This window comes from Streptopelia decaocto (assembly GCF_964273445.1).
Source record: "Streptopelia decaocto genome assembly, chromosome: 1".
NCBI classification, from domain to species: Eukaryota; Metazoa; Chordata; class Aves; order Columbiformes; family Columbidae; genus Streptopelia; species Streptopelia decaocto.
The window spans coordinates 85,045,567-85,052,439 of NC_138663.1; the positions used below are offsets into that span (position 1 = coordinate 85,045,567).

The following is a 6,873-nucleotide window of genomic DNA, read 5'->3' on the forward strand; positions in this document are numbered from 1 at the left end:
GGATTCTAACTACTCCTGCTTATTCCCCATGCTGCGCGCCTTGGCGTACAGGCATTTCAGGGAGCGAGCAGAGCACACCAGTTTCTCCCTAGGGGCACAGGAGGCCACCTGGTCCTCATCAGTTTTAGAATGCTGCCCCACTGGGACAAGCCCAGATACAACCCCATCCCCCTTTGAGCCTAGTTTAAAGCTCTCCAAATGAGCCCAGCTAATTCCTGCCCCAGCATCCTTTTGCCCCTACGAGATAAACCTTTCCCACGTGACAGTGTCCGGACTGGAGTCTTATAAAACCAACCATTATCAAAAAATCCAAAGCCCTGCCTGTAGCACCAGTCTTGGAGCCAACCATTTAGAGAGTGAATTTTCCTATTCCATCCCACATCATCACTTGAAGATGGAAGGAGTGAAGAGAAGATCACTTGAGCCCCTGAGTCTTTCACCATCCTTCGCAAGACCTTGAAATCATTCTTCATCCCCCTCAGACTACGGGAAGCAGCTTCCTCCCCATCTGTCTGGAAGACCAGTAGCGGGTAGTAGTCTGTCGGGTGCACCAGTTTGGGGAGCTCTCTAGTGATATCCTTGATCCGGGCTCCAGGTAGACTACAAACTTCCCTAAGATGAGGGTCAACTCTGCATATTGGGCCCTCTGTTCCTTTCAGAAGGGAATTTCCTATTACAATCACCCTTCTTTCTTTCTTATCAGAGGCAGTCTTAAGTTGTGAAGTCAACCGCCTCTTCCTATGTGATCTTGTAGGCAGGCTTGGCACCACCTCCTCAACTACCTCTTCTTCAAGATCCAGGGCCTCAAACCTATTACGGAGGGGCACCTGGGGAGACAAAGCAGGCAGGGAGGGGGGCTGCCCGCGACGCCGAACCGGAATACGCTTCTGACCCTCGTCGTCTTTTCGGTCCCCTACCTCTGCCCAAGAACAACAAGGGTGGGGCCGTCTCAGGACTTCCACCTCTGGCCGAGAGGGCAGGAGGTCCATCTCCTTTTTGGGGGGGACCTCCCTGGGACCTTTCCGACTGGCACGTCAGGGTGTTACTCCACCAGTCGATCTCCCTTTCGCACTCCCTGATGATCCTCAGTGTCTCAACCTCCTCCTTAAGTTTCACAACCATGTCGAGCAGATCTTGCACCTGCTCACACCTCACACAGGTGGAGTGCTGGCCTCCCTCCCCCGGCAGCAGCAGACTCTGGCACTCCCTGCAGCCGGAGAACTGAACAGCCACCGTTCAGGACAGAACCTCAGTCTGCGTTGCCACCGTCTGTTTGAGACAAGCTCTCCTCCTGGAGGCGACAATGGTCGTCAGCAGTCTGGGATGCTGGCAATAAGTTAGAGGGGCTGACAAGCAACAAGTGCTCTCTGCACCCTGCTGCACAAGCTACCACACCCGCTGCTCCTGCACAGTGTGGGTGGGACTCACCCGCTACACAAGCTGATTGTTCCTCCCTGCACCTGGTGGGCAGGTTTATGGTTAGGGCCGTTAGGTTCAGGGTTAGGGTCAGGGTCAGGGTCAGGGTTAGGTTTCAGGTTATGGTTAGGGTTGGGGTGAAGGTTAGGTTTTAGGGGTAGGGTTTAGGGTTAGGTTTAGGGTTAGGGTTATGGTTAAGGCCATTAGGGTTAGGATAGTGTTAGGGTTAGGGTTTAGGGTTAGTGTTTGGGTTAGGGTTAGGGTCAGGGGTTATGGTTAGGGTTAGGGTTAGGTTTAGGGTGTGGTTAGGGTTAGCGTTAGGGTTAGGTTTAGGTTAGGGTTAGGGCCATTAGGGTTATGGTTAGGGTTAGGGTTAGTGTTAGGGTTAGGGAGGGTTAGGTTAAGGGTTAGGATTAGGATTAGGGTTTAGGTTTAGGGTTAGGGTTAGGGTTAAGGCCATTAGGGTTAGGGTTAGGATTAGGGTTAGGGTTAGGATTTACGGTTAGGGTTTAGGGTAAGGCTTAGGTTTAGGGTTAGTTTTAGGGTTAGAGTTAGGGTTTAGGGTTAGGGGTTAGGGTTAGGGTTAGGGTTAGGGTTAAGGCCATTAGGGATAGGCTTAGGGTTACAGTTAGGTTTAGGGTTAGGGTTAGGGTTGGGGTAGGGTTAAGATTAGGGTTAGGGTTAGGGTTAGGGTTTAGGATTAGTGTTAGGGTTAGGGTTAGGGTTTAGGGTTAGTGTTAGGGTTAGTGTTAGGGTCAGGGGTGTCCTGGTTTTGTTAAAAACAAGTTTCTCTTTTAGTGAATTTGCCTGTCAGCTAAAGCCTTCATATTAACTGCATTTTCCTGGAGAACCAGACACATGTTTTGGTAAACCTAGCAATGGAATGCAAACTTATTGATAAGCATGGATGGACATCTCGCGAGAGGGGCGACGAGAAACAAGTGACCAAGAAACTGACCAACTGTGTATAACATTCCATTCACGTGAATACTTCATATAAAAGTGGGAGATCACGATATCTTGTCCCTTTTGCCTTTTTGCCTTTTCCCTTCTGCTTATGACCGACATTAGGAGAGGACCTTGCTAGTCATCCCTGTGAACTGAGGCCTAGTGAGAGACTGAATCCAGCTCTGGTTGGCTGCAGAGTCTGATCCAGGACTTTGGTTGCCGGCTCTGCAAGTTGCTGAGACTTTCAAGATTGGTTTTGTATATTTTGTATTATTTTCTCTATTCTTACTAGTAGCATTAGTAAAACATCTTTAATTTTTTCCAACTCTCTTCTCTCTGTCCTTCTTTCCCTCCCGATTGCCTGTCCTTAGTGGGAAGGGGGGAGAGGGAGGGGCAAAAGGGGGAAGTAGGGGGCAGAGTAGGTTAACAATACATCTGCCAGGGTTTTATTGTCACCCCGCAATCTAAACCCTTGACAAGGGGTTAGTGTTAGGGTTAGGGTTTACGGTTAGGGTTTAGGGTAAGGCTTAGGTTTAGGGTTAGTTTTAGGGTTAGGGTTTAGGGTTAGGGTTGGGGTTTAGGGGTAGAGTTATTATTAGGGTTAGGTTTAAAGTTAGGGTTAGGATTTAGGGTCATGGTTAGGGTTAGGGTTAGGTTTAATGTTAGTGCTAGGGTTAGGGTTAGGATTAGGATTAGGGCCATTTGGGTTAGGGTTAGGGTTAGGGTTAGGGTTAGGGTTAGGGTTAGGGTTAGGGTTAGGGTTAGGGTTAGGGTTAGGGTTCGGGTTAGGGTTAGGGCAGTACAAGACTATATCATTAGTATGATCAATGTCTTGAGATACTGTCAGTCTTGTGATAATTAAGTAAAGTCTTCAGGTGAAAGTTTGGACAGGATCACAGCAATACGTGGCATGCTTACTAAGACTTTAAGTCTGGTTGAGTCAAGCCTGAGCCCAGTGTTACTGGCAAGGGAGAATGGAAGAAAATAAAACCTCTCAAGAGAGATTCATGAAAAATGTTCACAAGTGACTTTGTGAACTGTTCTCTTAATACACAGAGATATGTCATAATGAAAAAGAAATATTTATCTATTTTAAACCACGAACAATACATAAAATAGACCCATTGTTCCTTTCAATAGCTTCTTTAATGGCAACAACACAAAGTGGAATACGAAAAATGACAGAGGACACGGTAAAGCAAGAGCATTGTAAAACAAATTACAAAGTAAGTGATGCTGGTTATATACTCACATTTTGATTATGTACCTAGCAACAGAAGCAACATGCAGTGTTTTTACATTACATAGTGCAGGACATCTGATTGTCAGCTGCAGGTGTAATAGGTTACACACTCCTCGCATCTCTTTTATCTTTGAGTCTCTTTCATTTGACTAAATATGATAGTTCTTGCGTTCATGAGGATTATGGGGATGGAGAACAGTGCAAGGTAGGACTGAGAAATACAGATCTGCAGTGCAGCATGAAAGAGAGCTCTTCCATTCGCTGTTTCTGTGACACAGAGCAAAAAAAGCAATACAAGTACAGACAGAGATCTAGGCCTCAAATTTCCTGCTGGGGCTGCATTTTCCCTCAGCATTGCAGGATTTGCAGTCTAACAGCGACAGCCAGGGAGAAGGGGACGCAGAAATGAAAGCTTGTCATTGAAACCAATTGCACTGTAATGTGGAAGTTGTTCATGCTCTCGTGCAATGTAACGAAAGCCACTTCCATCGCTGTGTTCACACAACAGCCAGGCACCTCTCTGGACTTTGTGAGAAGATGTGGTGTCATTGTCATATCCCCTAGCCAGATTGGTTGCTTCTCTTATCACCCTGCTCTTCCCTCGGTAGTTGGAATGTTCATAGAGAGTGATTTGGGGATTGTGCAGATTTTCAGTGATCAACTGCAGAGATGTGATTTTATCATTCATCTCTGGACCAACAAAGCTATGTTCACCGTCCTCAAATACAAGGAAGCGGCCTGTATAGCTGTGGTGCTCATAAGCCACCCAAGGCTGACCTATTACTTTCACTGAGGAGACACAATCATTCCAATCTACATCTTTCAGATTGGCAACATCACTGGTGAATTCTTTGGAGTAACCCTGGAAGTTGGCATGTTCATAAATGATGATTTTTCCCATCTCAGGAGGACTTCTGTAGTTCAGATTTCTTGCTGTAGGAGCTGGATGACAGCCTACGGAAGAGGAAAAGAGAAAATAAAGAAAATAAGCAATGCCAGTAAGAAGGCTTTTTTCACCATACACAAAATGCTGGAGAGGGAGGAAAAAAAGGACAAATAAAACATTTTTAGCAGAGGATAAATATAGAAGCAGCTGGAAAAGAGTGAGGGCATGACGCAGCAACTTGAATTTGGAAGAAAACTGTAAAATGAGATATGTACACCAAAATTGTCCATTTTTATTTATTTGTGTGTGTTGGTTTATGTATATGCGCAAGGGATATCTGAGCATTTAGTTGAACATCTTATTGGTACATCCTAGTAATAATGAAATAAAATATAGAACTAGTGATAAATCAATTTATAATTGACACTGCATTTAAGAATTACTTTAGAAACTGGAATTTATTGTTAGGACTACTTTTCATGATCCACATTATATTACAAGTAAGGAAGTAGAGGCATTCAATCAATTTCTAAATGAAAATGCATTTTGTCCTGTAAATAGGAGGAAAAAACCAATTCTGCTAAGGCAGAACTGAACTTCTAGACTCACTGAATTAACTTATTTAATGGCAAATATATCTGAGGGAAAGAAACAGTTACTCTAGTTCATTCTGGCAAGGGATGGGAGAAGATCGGATCTGCCTAAGTAACATTAAATGTCAGACTAAAATTGACAGATGTAAGCAACACAGTCAAACAAACAAACAAAAACAAACAAAATATACAAGCAAACACAACACACACACAAAACACCACCACCACAAAAAAACCCACCTCACTTAAGTCTCACTTAAAAAACATATATCTCTACGTGATTGTGGTAGTTAACCTCAGCTAGCAACTAAGACTACAACAGCCGCTCACTCTCTGCCTCCCACCCCCTGAGTGGCATAGGGGAGAGAACTGAAAGGAAGGGAAAAACTCATGGGTTGAGATAAGAATAGTTTAATAAGACAACAAAACACTAATATATGCAAAAAGGCAAAGGGAAAAAAAGGCCAAAACCACAAAGGGCCAAATTCCAATGGAGCTCATGTGGAGCTCCAAACAGAACAGAACCAAAAGGTCAAACAGAACAGAACTAACTAGCCCGAAGCTTCCTATATACTGAGCATGATGTTAATGGTAAGGAATATTTAATTGACCAACCTGGTTGTCAGTCTAGGTTCTGTCCCACCTGTGCCTCCTCCCAGATGCTTTGCAGCTTCAGCTGGACAGTTGCAAAAGTCTTTGGTCTCCCTGACAACAGTCAAGCTATCAATGAGTTCTTACATTCTCTTCATACCGACCCCAAAACACATCCTAGCTACTGAAAGAAAGAAGTTAGCTCTTCTTGGGCAAAACATCAGAAACATAGCTTGTTATCTCATTATTCTCATAGTAAATGCAAACTAAAAGACCATGCTGGCTACTAATAAGAAAAATTACTAGCTGCTTAATAAAATAAACTCAATTTCAGTCAAACCAGCATGGTGATTAAGAACATTTAAGCATTTTTTCACAGTTATGATTGAATTTATAGAGGTTGTGACTACCCAGACTTTATTGATTAAGTGCTAGAAAAGTGTCCTTCTGTCTATAGAAAAAGTCATAATAAGCCAGTTAATTTTGCTCACTCGACGTTAAGATCCTACATCCATATTTGTAAAATATGCTCACTTTCACCCCTTTTGTAGCAGTGGCTCTCTTCACCCTCTCCCTTTGTAAAGTGTGATTATCCTGCAGTTGTCTTCTTATCACCTCAAAGGTTCGTTAAGTTTCTGCAAATACATACATCAGATCCTCACATACATTTTACAGCTCTCATCCCAACTCTTAAACCTCTTTCTCTTCAACTGCATTTCACAGTAGCTGCCCAAGAAGTCACTGAAAGTTTTCATGTGAAAAGTGTGCATCTCACCCTGATGTCAGCGTCTCAGACGGGGATTGCTGGTGGTGCTTCTCCCACCCTGTGCTGCTGTTTCTGAGATGCAGTTCATGTACCTGTATTTATACCTTGCACAGATGTTTTGTGAAACTTCCCCATTCAACAGAACTGAGGGGTGGCTGATATTACACTTGTCTTTATTGTCTAGAAGACAGCTGAATCATAGTAATGAAAACAGATCAAAGTATTTTGTGATGAATTACCCAGAATGTTTTTTCTTGCTTGCGTTTGCAGTTTTTCTTACTTGGGAAGCACATCTGAGACATAATGTTAGTTTTACAAAGGATTTCTATGTGAGATATCCAGGTGACAGAAGTGGCATAGTTTGTTGTTTTTTGACTCACTTTCCCCCTTCTCATCTACATAGCCATTTGAGCAGCCACATCAAGGCTGA

The 6,873-nt window shown here is 43.8% G+C and overlaps 1 long non-coding RNA gene across 1 annotated transcript; it reads right to left on the minus strand.

Moving 5' to 3' along the window:
- Positions 1–3,427: 3,427 nt before the first annotated feature.
- On the minus strand, positions 3,428–6,510 carry LOC309446915. The gene is made up of 2 exons (XR_014185526.1): positions 6,453–6,510; positions 3,428–4,561 (listed from the first exon to the last, which is right to left on the minus strand). It is a non-coding gene; the product is annotated as an uncharacterized lncRNA (long non-coding RNA).
- Between the last annotated feature and the right edge of the window lie 363 nt (positions 6,511–6,873).